We start from the raw sequence: 14,379 nt of genomic DNA, 5'->3' as shown, positions 1-14,379 counted from the left end.
CTCAGCCTCCCGAGTAGCTGGGACTACAGGCGCCCGCCACCTCGCCCAGCTAGTTTTTTGTATTTTTTTTTTTTTTTTAGTAGAGACAGGGTTTCACCGTGTTAGCCAGGATGGTCTTGATCTCCTGACCTCGTGATCCGCCCGTCTCGGCCTCCCAAAGTGCTGGGATTACAGGCTTGAGCCACCGCGTAGATCTTTCTTACATGTAAATTTGTTCTGGGATCTCCTAGCTTAAATAAAATCCTTTTCTGGACCTTACATCTCCATCTAGCTACTAAATTTCCTCCTCCCTTCAGGGGGAAACTTCTCAAGCTACACAAGCTATCTCTACTTCATCACCTCTTTGATGTGATGAACCCAAAAAATGTCATCCAGGTTGAGGATGCATGCCTGTGACACAGCCTCAGGAAGTCCTAAGGACGTGTGCCCAAGCGTGTAGCTTGGTTTTACACATTTTAGGGAGGCATGAAACATCAATCAAGTACATTTAAGAAATACATTGGTTTGGTCCAGAAATGTGGGACAACTCAAAGAAGGGGGTAGGGGGTCCAGGCTATAGGTAAATTTAAACATTTGCTGGTTGACAATTGGTTGATTTTGTCTAAAGACTTGGGATCAATAGAAAGGAATGCTTCGGTTGTGATGAGAAGTTGCAGAAACCAAAAAGTTTTATCATGCAAATGATGAAGCTTTTAGCTAGCAGGCTTCAGAAAGAACAGGCTGTAAAATGTTTCTTATCAGACTTAAAGTCTGCGTTGATTTTAATGCCAGAGAGGTATAATGAGGCGTGTCCAACCCCCACTTCCCTTCATGGTCTGAACAAGTCTTTCAGGGTAAAATTTAAGAGCCCTGGCTTAGGAAGAAGTCCATTTAGATGGTTGGAGGTGCCTTAGAATTTTATTTTTGGTTTACACTTTCATCCCCACAATTCCAATAAAATGACACTTGAAAATATCAACAATAATATGATTCATGGTCCCAAGTCAACATTTTCTATCTTACTGTTACTCAACCTTTTAGCAGCATATGTGTATCTGACCAAGCCCCTCTTGAAACACTCTCCTATTTCAGCCTCTGTGAGGCCACTTTCACCTGTTTTTTCTCCTACCTCTCTACACACTTTATTGATTTGTCCTGTTCTGGTTGTTATTCCTCTATAAGACCTTTGAAAATCAAAGTTCCTGCGAGCTAGATGCTGGACCCTCTCCTATACATTTCTACCTTGGATGATCTCATTCCTTTCCATGGGTTTATATACCAACTATATGCTCATAACATCCAAATTTATATCAGTAACTCTGACATTTATGAGTTCTAGTATCTAATTAACAAATGTTTGTTTTTAAAAATGTCACACACACACACACACAAAGTTCCCATTATCCAAGGACAGCTGGCAGTGAAAATGCCACCAGAAGGGAATCATCTTAATAGAGGAACAAAATTGCATCACAAATGATAGAAAAGAGATTTTATTTGGGACTTTAGAAAAATAAAACCAAAAATCATTAAAATAAGCTTATTTAATCTCATTTAAAATATTTTAAATTTTAATTGCAGCTAAACAATAATTTTTAGAATGGACAAGGAATGAAATAAGAACTATTTGAGGGATTTGGGGTAGTTCTCTGATAAAAGTATTGAATGATACAGTATCCTTTACATCATAAACAGGGTTATTTTTACCAAAATGTTTGAACAATTCACTATTTCCTCCAAAGGTCTCTCATTAATTGGATATTCAAAATACCCATCACTCATCATCCAAGTAGATTTTTTTCACTTCAACTTAACTGATTTAAATCATTTTTCATGGGCTTTGATGTATTGAAATAGTTATCCAATACCACTTTCAACTTTATGAAATCTTGTGTCTTTTCCAAGATTTATAATTCTACATTGCAATTAATTTCTCTTTTTTTTTCACTGTTAGCATTCAATGGTCAACAGAGGACCAGTGATATGATGGAGAATAATACATGCTATTGTTTAGCAGAAAGGGGTTTTTTGAGGAGGACTAATTTTATAAGTGGTTAATTTACTGGTGAAAATTTCTATGGTATAAGGGATTTTTCTTTACTATACATCATAACTTATAAGCACTCAGAAAAAAATTAAAAATAATTGTATATACACATACACACGTGCACATGTCTACATAGGTATATATAAAGTCTCGTGAGCTATATGCCCCAAATGGCAGGATTAAGGTTGATTTTTATATTTTTCTTATTTCCTGTTAATATTTTCTGATTTTTCTATTACTGGTCATGCATTACTTGTATAAATAAACTATCATGACTTATTAAATGAAAGTAGGCTTTGACTAGTGTTTGAAAACAATGAGGTTTATAGTCCCTGTCTGGTGACAGCTTTCATTTGCATTTGTATTACAAACTGGCAACTGAAATTAGACCTTGGTAGTCGTGTATTCTGGAGTCATTAAGTCCAAACTTACAGGGTACCAGTTGCTAGGGACAATAAACAGACTTGAAACTACAAAAGGAGAGATTAAGGTTATATTTACTAAAGAATATTCTGACAGCTCATGTTGTTAATTCTGGAAGCATGACTGCAAATTGAAAAATCTGACCACCGTTTAGAATTAAACTGAATCCCATTTTGAGATTTGGGGATTAAATAAATAGGTTGTCATAGTGTCTACTTTTCCAGCATTTTCTAAACCACGTTGCTTATCAGAATCATCTGGGTCTCTTGCTACAAATACAGATCCTCATGTTGCACCCTCAAAAACGTGACTTTGTAGGCCAGGAATCTATGTTATTAGCTAACCATAGGTGATTCTAAAGTAGCTCATCGATACAACCGTGTTTAGGAATCAATGTTTTAGGCCAATGGTTCTAGGAAGAAATCACCAAGCCCTTGCTGAATGAACATTTACACTCACTTCATGATCACATAACAGAGAGTTTCCTAGGGTATGGTCCTCTTTGGGCAATACAAATTGTGATACAATTTCTACTTGTATCAACTGCCTATCCTTCCCAACCAAAAGAAAGTGAGAATCAACAGTGTTACTCCTCAGTATCAAGTACCAAAAAATAGAATGCAGCAAAATTTGAAAGGGAAAAGCAGTCACTTAAAGCAAACCTTTTGTCAGACTCCAATACATCCAGATCATAAAAAATTTAAAACTGAAAGAATTCTTAGACCAGCTAATTCAACCTCATAATTTTACAGATGAGAGTCAGAAAAATGAAGTCGTATGATAGTGGTAGTTGTTACAAAAACCAGGACACAAGTACTCTTACACTTGTCTGTTTTTCCACTGTACCATGTATTTAATGAACCAATGATGAGTATTACTGGAGTTCCTTGACAGCATGTATCTCTCACACTTCCTGGCACATGATGCCTGGGTTAAAGTTTGTTGAATTGAATGCTCTGTTTAAACTCCAAGCAGTAAAAATTAAAGTCATGGTGATAGCTTCTAAACATACTTACCTAGAATGTTGGCCTTTCTAATTTGTCAGGTAAAGCTGTATGAATAACTTTCTCAATAAATCTGAGACAAGTGAATTATGTTGCCTTAATGACTGAAAAAAGAGAAGTCCCTTTTGTGGGATTTACTACATAAGTAGTAACGTTTTCCCTATTATATCTCTGCCCCCACTCATCCTTGAAGATGCAGTTCCGCTGTGAAGTCAGCTTGTGCTTGGCCACAGAGGAAGCTGCATTGTATTAATATAAAGGGTAGTTTGGAGTCAAAACAGAGTTGCATTTTATTTTCAGCTTTGCTATTAAGGTACTTAACCTCTTTAAATCTAAGTTTTCTCACCATTGTTCACTATATCCTAAGATATATCTACACCATGGAGATGTTTATGGATTGTTTTTAAAATTCTACTTGTTGCTGAAATTTCAAGAAATGAATTTCAAGATGATACTACCCAGGATTGTTGGAATATTCATTGAAACCATGTATATTTTTCAAAAACAGAATGGAAGAAATCTTGCCTGACGTATAAGGGGAACTCAACAATTGCAGTCTCCAAGAGGACAGGAACTTCGTTTTGTGTACTGTTGTATTAGTGCCTTGGACATAGCAGAAACTCAGCAAATAATGTTCATGTGTTTCCCTTCTTTCCTCTGCCTACTTTGTTAATAAAATAAATCTCATATCAACTATCATTGTATCATACATAAATATTCTATACTTCTCTTAAATTTGTGTGACTTTCCATTATACTTAGAAATTTACTGTCTTCTTACAAAAAGTATTTCCATCTCTCAACAAAGTTAGTGATCTGCACAGCTGTGCCAAGAAGATGTAGTAATCTTTAACCTAGGAAGATGAACAATTTGAAAAACACACACACATTCCCTGATTTCATTCGTGTTACATATGGACTCATGGCTTTCAAACACTCAAACATAACATGAAAACCATTGCCTTCGCATTCCAGCTACCTGAAGTTTTTGTTCTTTTTCCTTACAGGGAACCACCGCAAGCCACAGATTTGAAATAAAATTGAGGGCAGTAGTATCAGGAGAAAAATCGTTGGGAATGTGTTGGAGAGAGTAAAAGGGTCCAGCAGGCAGCTGCGTTCTGTCTGTACTTGCACTCCTACCTCCGTGGCCCCAAACTCGGGGCGGGGGGATGATTTAGAGCAACGCCTTTGGGCCTTACTGTATTAGACTATGAGGGTGCACTCCAGCAGTGGTTTTCCCCCATTATTTTAACCGCAGTTTCCTTTCTTTCAGAGAAGTGCTTCGTGTGAATCTCCAGCTGGGTGGGGAGGAGACAAAAGAAAACCAAAGCCAATCTGGTCTCCTCGCATCTCGAAAAAGGTCGCACGGTCCGTCGGCTTGCCGCCGCTCTCCCGAGTCCCGGGCCACGACCTCGCATTCAGAAGCCACGTTCAGCATCTAAAGGTAGCGGTCCACTCCCCGTTGGAGTGAAGAGAACCGGGAGAACGCCTTCCCAGAGCAGCTGCTGCCGGTCCCTGTCCCCGGCTCGCTTCAAGCTTTGCAGCCGCTGGGGCATTTCTGATGAGGGCCCTGGGAAGGCCCTCCGAAACATTCCGCCCCTCGCTAGTATTTACTCACTGTCTTCCAACCTTTTTGCTGTGGAATGTGTGCTCCATGCTCCCTGTCCCCATCTTGGGAGAAGGCAGGAACCGAAATGAGGGAGGAGCGCAGAGGCAAACACTTTACGTGCCCAGCTGGAACTGTTCGCTTTGGTCGACCAACACTGATTGCCCATTCCTCTGTGTTCCCTCTTAAAGAACTTCTGAAAATTGCTCGAGAGGGGCGGAGTCGGGAAGCCAAGATCGTGGGAGGCAAACCTCAGCCCCCTCGCTGTCTGTGAGGCCAGAAGCCTCGGTTTTCCTTATCTGGAAAAGGGGATTAATAATAATAATAATTACTTCACACCATTACTGCAATGATTAAATGCAGTAATATATATCTATCTTAGAATAGTGTTTGGTACTGAGGAGTGTTAGCCCTTGTCATTAGTATGCATTCTTTCAACAAACTGTAATTGAGCACAAGCTCTGTGCTACCCTGAGAAGATAAGAGTGGTGAACAAGACTAATAATGTTCCTGCCCATATGAAATGTATATCCTAATGATGGTAAATGGAAAATAAGCTAGTAAACAATAAAAATATAATTATTTTAATTATCATAAGAAAATAAAACGAGAAAATACGTACAGAGGGAACATGTGGCAGGTGGCTAATGAGAAGCCAGTGGTCATGGAAACTCCATCTGAGGAGGTGCCTGAATAACAAGAAAGACATGCACACAGATCTGGAGGTTCAGCATTCAGTGCAGAGTAAACAGCTCAGGCAAAAACTCAAAGGTGAGCACATGCTTGATCTGTTCCGAGGTGGAAATCAAGCACTTATTATATGACAATGACTTAAAGATGTATTTCTACCCTTGCACGTGTAAGGATAATTTATATGGGCATCTTCATTCTCGCCAAGAGTTGGAGAATGGGAAAGATATGGGAACCTGTCCCAGCTGTTTTCTCATTATTAAAGTGATTGATGACAAAGATCAGTATATGTGCAGAGAAACAGATCCAGCACCTTTCACCAACAGAAAATTCATTAAATGCTGAAGAATTTTTAGCTAAAATTCTGAACAACTGGAAATAAGTTAAGGTGGAAAAAAATCTAATGCCAAGTTACAGACCTTCTTCATGAGGACACCAGTTTTGTGGTTTACCATTCCCTTAGAGTATGGATTCTTTTTTAAAAAAACACTTATTTATTTAATTTTTAAAGTTTAGATTCAGGTGGTATGTGTGCAGGTTTGTTACAAGGGTATATTGCATAATGCTGAGGTTTGAGCTCCTAGTGAACCCATTGCCCAAATAGTGAACATAGTACCCAATAGGTAATTTTTCAGGGGAAAGAAGCTGTTCTATTAAAAAGAAACCTTGCACTCATATGTTTATTGCAGCACTATTCACAATAGTAAAGTCATGGAATCAACCTAAGTGCCTATCAATGGTGGATTGGATACAAAAAATGTGGAACATATACACCACAGAATATTAGGCAGTCATAATAAAGAATGAAATCATGTCCTTGGCAGCAACATGGATGCAGCTGTAGGCCATTATTCTAAGTGAATTAACATAGAAATAGAAAACGTAGGCCATTATTCTAAGTGAATTAACAAAGAAAGTGAAATTAACATAGAAATAGAAAATCAAATACCACATATTCTCACTTATAAGTGAGAGTTAAAGAGTGGGTACACATGGACATTAAGATTGAAATAAGAGTATGGATTATTTACATCAAATCAAAGAAGAGAGCCAATAGATGGGTCATACCCTCATTTTATGCTTAGAACTTTGAACTGGAATTGTTCTTAATTTTCCGTCAAAATTTTAAGAGAAGATAATTTCAAAAACAGTGCTGTCCTTCAGTTTCATCATTTTGTCTTAAAACTAATCATTCAATATTTGATAGCAATAGCATCTATCTCAAAGTCATTAGTATACCTTGGTTATTAACATAATTCAAATTAACCCTTCCAGTGAAGCTGACATCACCTTTGCTATTTTTAGAAACTTTGAAACTTAAGAAAATGAGTTGCCTCCTCACTGCTACACTTCCAACTTCTTCACCAAGCCTTAGGCTTGCCCTTAGGGTTTCCTTTTTAGAATGTTCATTTGCTGTGAACAGGCCTTTTCTGTTACTCTCCATGCAGTGTGTTAGTTGTGGCTTTAAAGAGAAAAATTAGCTCCCAATTTCTCCAGAGCTACAAGTTAGTCGTAGCTAGTCAAAAGTGAAAGAAAAGTCAAAAAGTGAAATAGTCTCAGGATTTGGAGTTTCTATATGAATATTCCATAGGTTTCTTAAACATTAGGAAAAGATAAAAAGACAAGCAGCCAGGGGAGGTGAAAATCATAACAGAATGAAGGAGCAAAACGTTGTAACTTAGTAAATAAAACACTTGAATAACTTTGCCATATCAGAGCAGGTATTTCTATATCTGCATGCTCACGAGTTTTTAGAAAAGGCTAATGAAATTGCTCCCCAGATGGGAGTTGATGTCAAGTCTTATAGCAAATGACAATGCTTTCAGCATTATCACAATATCACGTCACTTCACCTAAAAGTTGAAGAATCTACAATAACTCTGTTTGCTGAAGATCTTGAAAGTAGGAAGCAAAATCTGAATAGATGTACCCATGGGGCACATTTACTACACCTCTGTAATCTGCAACCAAACCAGAGGCATTCTCTGACAGAAAAATATTTCTTTGGACAAAAATAAATATATAAAGAGAGTTGGGTCATCAGCCTTCTTTTGTCAGAGTGTTGAAAACAAGAAATTTAAATCACCTATATGAAGAATTTAAAATTTCCTTTATATACACAATTTAACTGTGTGCATATAAAATTAACAAAAATGCACTGATATCTAGCAGGTTGTTTAGGGAATGGTTCCTATAATTAGAGAGAAAAATGGCTTGCCAGAACGTGAACACTCTATTACCAATAGCTGCACATAGTCATTGAAGGTTTAAATCAAACACATCTGTAGCCTTAAAAAATTTTTTTTTTGCCTGCCAGCACCATGGCTACAAGTAGCTATTAAACTGAGATATAATAAATAATCAAAATGTGGATGCTGGAAGTGCTTGACACATTATGAGAAGCAGTGTTCCTATCACAGATACAAAGAAATGGCATGTTCTTGATGTAATGAGAAATCTTACTACTATGTGGAACACAGACACTTCAGAAGTAATTAGCTGGGGGTAGTCGCACGTGTCTGTAGTCCCAGCGACTAGGGAGGTTGAGGCTGGAGGATCTCTTGAGTCCAGGAGTTCAAGGCTGCAGTGAGCTGTGATCTCGCCACTGCACTCCAGCCTAGGCAACAGAGCCAGACCCCGTCTCAAAAAAAAAAAAAAAAGATAATAGTTATTCACAACTGCTTTGCAAAAGCTCGTGTTAGAACCACAGATGGCTCAGATAAACAGAGGAAGATACGTGACGACTCTAACTGGAATAAGCTGCAGTGAAAAATATATCCCATACTCAAATGTCAATTACTTTATAGCTATTGATAATGTGTTAGCGCCCTCTACTGATTGTGAATTTCAAACGAGAATAGGTATCCTTGATGTAGGTCTGTTTTGAGCATAATATAAGAGGAAGAAAAGTTGCCTAAGTTGAAACATCCAAGAGAAAAGAAGCATGAACAGCAATGGCAAGCAGTAATACACTGGAATCGTGTGAATTATTTTGATTCAAAAGCAACAGAATCACTAGATGTGTTTGTAAACCACAAAATAACACATCACGTGAAGCTGGAAGCCATTATCCTCACCAAACTAATGCAGGAACAGAAAACCAAACACTGCATGTTCTCACTTATAAGTGGGAGCTACACAATGCGAACACATAGACACAGGGAAGAGAACACCACATACTGGGGCCTGTCGGGGTGGGGTTGGAGGAGGGAGAGCATCAGGAAAAATAGTTAATGCATGCTGGGCTTAATACCTAGGTGATGGGTTGATAGGTGCAGCAAATTACCATGGCAGACTTTTACTTGTGTAACAAACCTGCACATCCTGCACATGTATCCCAGAATTTACAATAAAATAAAATTAAGTAGGATAGAGGACAAACTGCTAAATCTAAGATGCATATTTGCAGCACTGCCCAGCATAGTAATAATTTAGAACATCTGGCAGCCCTTTAAAAGTCAAGAGACTGCTTTCATCTCGGTTATCTCATGTGATCGTCCTAGGACTTGGTGGATAGAATTATCTCCATTTTACAGGGGAGAAAACTAAGGCTCCAAGATTTAGTAACTTACTTCAGTCCCATCAAGAGAGGACTGGATCAGATTCCTGATCCAATTGCCAGGAGGCAAACCCTGATCCAATTGCCAGGATCCAATCCTGATCCAATTGCCAGGAGGCAAATATTTCTGCTGCCCCACTGGAATATAGGGCTCTCCTGGCCTGCCCTTCTAGGGTCTGCATTTGCCAGATCTAGGATGAACACTTATACAGGAGCTATTTCTAAATATCTAGATATCCCTGTTTATCAGTGCCCCACCATTCACTATGGTAACCCTACATGCTGAAAATAACTGTATCAAGGAAATTAGGCTGTGTACATTCACTCTCGTTGCCATCTTGGTTTTGGTGGGTTTTGGCCGGCTTCTTTACTGCAATCTGTTTTATCAGCAAGGTCTTTATGACCTGTATCTTGTGCTGACCTCCTATCTCATCCTGCGACTTAGAATGTCTTAACTCTCTGGGAATGCAGCCCAGTAGGTCTCAGCCTTATTTTACCCAGCTCCTATTCAAGATAAAGTTGTTCTGGTTCACATACCTCTGACAGGGAGGTCTCAGGAAACTTACAATCATGGCGGAAGGCAAAGGGGAAGCAGGCACATCTTACATGGCCAGATAATTACATTACAAATTTTAGGGTATAGATAAGATTACTTTAGGAGAGAATACGGAGTAAGAGGGGGCTTTGCTAGAGTCCAAAAAGCTGTAAAGAGAGGCAATATTTAGAGTTCACACAGCTTAGTAACTCAGATATCTCTGACTCTAAAACTCATTCTTTTTCTAAGATACTATGTTGCCTCTTAAAGAATAGATATTGAATACAATGTCATTAAGTTAATATTAATATGAAATGTGAACTTTTGCAAAGGGGAGATAAAGCAAGGGGAATGATCACCAGGAAGAGTGTGAAGAGTAAGAAGAGAAGATGGCATAGGGCAGAACCCTATGGAATGTGAACATTTCAAAAGAAAATGAAGAGCTGTCACAGAGGTGGGAGGAGAACCAGGAGGGTGTAGTGTCTTGAAACAAGCTAAGAGAATAAAGGGGTTCAAAAAGGAGGGAATAAGGGCCGTGTGCGGCGGCTCATGCCTGTAATCCCAGTACTTTGGAAGACCGAGGTGGGTGGATCACGAGGTCAGGAGCTGGAGACCAGCCTGGCCAATATGGTGAAACCCCGTCTCTACTGAAAATATAAAAAATTAGCCGCATGTGGTGGCGCGCGCCTGTAATCCCAGCTACGCAGGAGGCTGAGGCAGGAGAATCACTTGAACCCGGGAAGCGGAGCCTGCAGTGAGCCAAGATCATGGCACTGCACTCCAGCCTGGGCAACAGAGTGAGATTCTGTCTCAAAAAAAGAAAAAAAAAAAAAAAAGGAATAATCAAAGTAAAATCCTGCAGAGTTGAAATATGGTAATGGCTGAAAAGTATCTATTTGTTTTAGCAACACTGTTGAGAATTTTGTCTGTAAAGGAGAGGTAGGAGAAAGACCACTAGCTTATCTGTGTTTGGTGAGGGGGCATGGGGTATAGGGTTAAGAAAGGCGACTTTGGAATGTTTTAGATGAGAGAAATTTTGACAGCCTTTAAGTCCTGATAGTAAAGAGCCAGTTAGCAGAGAGCCGTCGAGGAGTCATGCAACAGCAGGGTTCATCAGAGGAGCTTGACTCTGAGTCAGCAACAGGGAATAGGGATGGAAGAGGGCTGGCTTAGATCAAAGGAGAGTAGTCGTTGTTTATTATTATTATTATTATTATTATTATTATTATTATTATTATTGCAAAAAGAACAGGAGAAAGGATTGGTGGGAGGTACAAGAAAATTAGAAAATTTCATGGCGAAAATAGTGGCAGTTCCTGTCAGATGAATTCTATTTTGTCTGTGAAGAAACAGGCGATGCTGCCTACAGAGACTAAACAGGAGAGACGGGGCCAGCTTGGTTCTTCACTTATGCCGCCCACCATTGCTGGTAGATTCTTTATCTAGCCTGCATCCTCTCATTTTCCTGGATCTCTATACGGCGCTTGACGCTGTTTACCACAAGAAATGTCGAACGAACGTGAGACACTCAGTGATACTCCAGTCGGAACTACTACTCCCAGAATGCAGTAGGGCTCCTGGGAAGTGCGGGCGGCTGGGAACGCAGCAGGCCTAGCCCTGTCGCCTGCTGCCATTGGAGGAGCGCTCCCACTCCCAGGAGGCCACGCGTAGGCGGGGCGCTTCATGCGGAAGTCAGCGGCGTCCGGTCCCGGCGTCCGGTCCCAGCCTCCTCTGGGAGCTGGCAGTTGGCGACCCTGCACTGACCCGCGCCCCTCGGTCCCGAGCCCGCGCGCCCTCAGAGGGTGCCCGGACAGGTAAATGGAGTGGGGCGCGCTCTGCGGGAGGCGAGGAGAGAACTGCGGGGGGGAGGGCGGAGGTGTCGACGGAAAGGTGCTGGGGTGGAGCAAGGAGGCAGTGCAAGGGTGACTTGGGCTTCTCTGGTGTCGACAGTTTCAGTTGTCGGGCAGGACCAGTTTTGGCGAGGTGCGTCTTATGCCACTGGAAAGGCTTCGAGTTAGAGTGTCAGAATGCGTCACTTAAGCTATCATTACAGGAGGAAAAAAATGTTAACTTTCTCTCAGTTTGCATTCTACAAGACCTTTCTGTAGCATTTTAATCTCTTGAGATCGCCCGAGTCTTCCAAAAACTCTCTACGTCCTTGTTCGATGACGTCACTTTCTGCTTCACCTTCTACTTCTGGCTGTTTATGCTCCTTCGTGGGTTCCTAGCCCCTTATTCGCCCTTCCTCCACTGCTCAGTATTGACAGTCCCCTTCTTCGTCTGTTCAGGAACTGTATTTCTGACTTGACTCGTTTCCTCAGCTTCAGACCTGTTTGGTGTTTTTATTAGTGGCCAATGTTTATCAAATTCTGACCGTGTACTTTGGTAAATGCTTTACATCTCCCTCTCCCATAACTCTCACAAGCAATCAACTGTCTTCATTCGGCCTCATTAATTGCTTTCAACTACCTGTATCTCCATTCTCCCTCCATTGATCCCAGAGGATACAGTCATGTTGGGGATATTAATTCCCTTTGAATACCTGTGGCTGAGAACAGATCCATTCATATATTTAACAAATTATTTATTGAACGGCTGGTATATGCTTGACACTCTTAAGTGCAGGGGATACAGCTGTAAACAAGACTTAAGAGGTTGTACTCTCAGGAACTTACATGTTTGTGTCTAGAGGGGAAAACAGGAATAATCGGGATGATGTTATATATTGGTTAATGCGAAATAAAACAGGTGATTGACTTGAAAGGGTGGGATCCTATCCTAAGAAAGTCAGAGGGATCGGACTGGGTCTCAGAGCATCGTCCAGAAAGAATAGTTGTAATACCAACAGGAATAATCTTCATCTGTAACATGACCTTTCATAAACACCTCTTCTTTTCCCCTATCTAAGCAGTGTTTATTCTTCATTCTTCTATCTCCTCCAAGGTTATTGCATCAGAATTCATGGTTTATCTGTAGTTGGTTTATTCCTTATAAGACCCAGAGAGAAGAGTGGGGGATTGAATTACTATTAGCTCAACTGCTGTATCTTACTGAGAAAGATAGTTTGGTTGTGAAAATATTATTCTTACCAGGTCCTTCTGAATATAAAGTTAACTACCATTCATAGTATATTTAAAACCAAACTATGCTCAATGTTCACTCATTTATTCAACAAATATTTGAGGGAATATTAGATGGTAGGCACTGTGCTGAGCACTGGGAAAATAGGGTAAAATAGACACTTTGACCTCTCTTCCAAGGATAAATAATCCTAACAGTATGCTGAGGAAATTCCTAAGGCATAGGCTGACACCTACATTTCTGTTCTTCATCCAAGGTGAGATCATCACAAAACATTAAGACATTTCCTGAGCAATTGTGGACATTCTGAGATTATTCACTTATTATTCTTTATGCGTTTATTTCTATGTCTTTCCCCATTGTTCTATGACTCCCTCAAGTATTGGAATCCCTTCTTCCTTAACTTTATACCTTTAGTGTCTACTTTGTCATATAGTAACCTGACAGTACATACGTGTTGGACTGAAATAGAAAGACTCCCTATTTGATCAAATTTAAATGACATGATTTATACAAGGCCTTCTTTATGTAAGGCCATCAGCCGTATTCCTCAACCTTCTCATTCACCAAAGGTGGACCATTTCATCTTATCGGGCTAACTTATGTACCTTCTTTACCTTGTTCTCACCTCTATGCCTTCTCTTGTTCCATCCATCCCTCCTAAAATGATCTCCTATCTCTTCCCAGGCACCTTGTGTACCTCCCTCCATTAATTTAGTGGGCCAGTTAGTTTAATAATCTGCTCATGATATATAGGTGGAAAAAAATTAATTTCCTTTTTATATTTCCTATGAAACATTCTGCCAATGAACTCTTGCAAGAATTAACATAATAGGTCCTCCTGCAATAATATAAATAAGGATACAGAATACTTTTTAAAAATTTTACATTGCCTATCACCATGTGCTGTGTAATGAGTTAATTGTACTACTTTATTTGAACAATTGTATAACCTCTGTTCACACAGCATGTTTTGGTATCATTTGGTTTCTACTTGGTAGAAACACATCTTTTTCTGTTTGTTTGTTTTGTTTTTTGAGACGGAGTCTTGCTCTGTCGCCTGAACTGGAGTGCAGTGGCGCGATCTCGGCTCACAGCAACCTCCACCTCCCAGGTTCAAGCAATTCTCCTGCCTCAGCCCCCTGAATAACTGGGATTACAGGTGCGCACCACCACGCCCGGCTAATTGTTTTTTGTATTTTTAGTAGAGATGGGGTTCCACCATTTTTGATCAGGCTGGTCTCGCCACCCACCTCGGCCTCCCAAAGTGCTGGGATTACAGGCATGAGCCACCGTGCCCAGCCAAGAAACACATCTTTGAGTATTACTTTCTCCTTCGCCTGAGATAATTTAAGTGGTAATGTTATTCTGCCACAGTGTCATTTTCAGGATGTCAGTTAAAGGCTTAAGTATTAAAATTAAAGTTTTTTGGGTTTTTTTTTTTTTTTTTTTTTTT

At 39.9% G+C, this 14,379-nt stretch overlaps 1 protein-coding gene across 2 annotated transcripts in view; it reads left to right on the top strand.

Moving 5' to 3' along the window:
• Positions 1–11,474: 11,474 nt before the first annotated feature.
• The window catches only part of VAMP7 (vesicle associated membrane protein 7), a 52,935-nt gene continuing 50,030 nt past the window's right edge, over positions 11,475–14,379 (top strand). Inside the window, exon 1 of one of the 2 annotated variants that reach the window (XM_023193638.1) lies at positions 11,475–11,656. The gene's annotated coding sequence lies outside the window, so the exon portion shown is untranslated. The remainder of the gene's footprint in view (positions 11,657–14,379) is intronic. The other variant, XM_023193639.2, reaches the window with a different exon arrangement.

The sequence above is a fragment of the Piliocolobus tephrosceles genome, chromosome 12 (assembly GCF_002776525.5).
Source record: "Piliocolobus tephrosceles isolate RC106 chromosome 12, ASM277652v3, whole genome shotgun sequence".
Taxonomy (NCBI): Eukaryota; Metazoa; Chordata; class Mammalia; order Primates; family Cercopithecidae; genus Piliocolobus; species Piliocolobus tephrosceles.
This window is presented reverse-complemented; position numbering and strand designations above follow the sequence as displayed.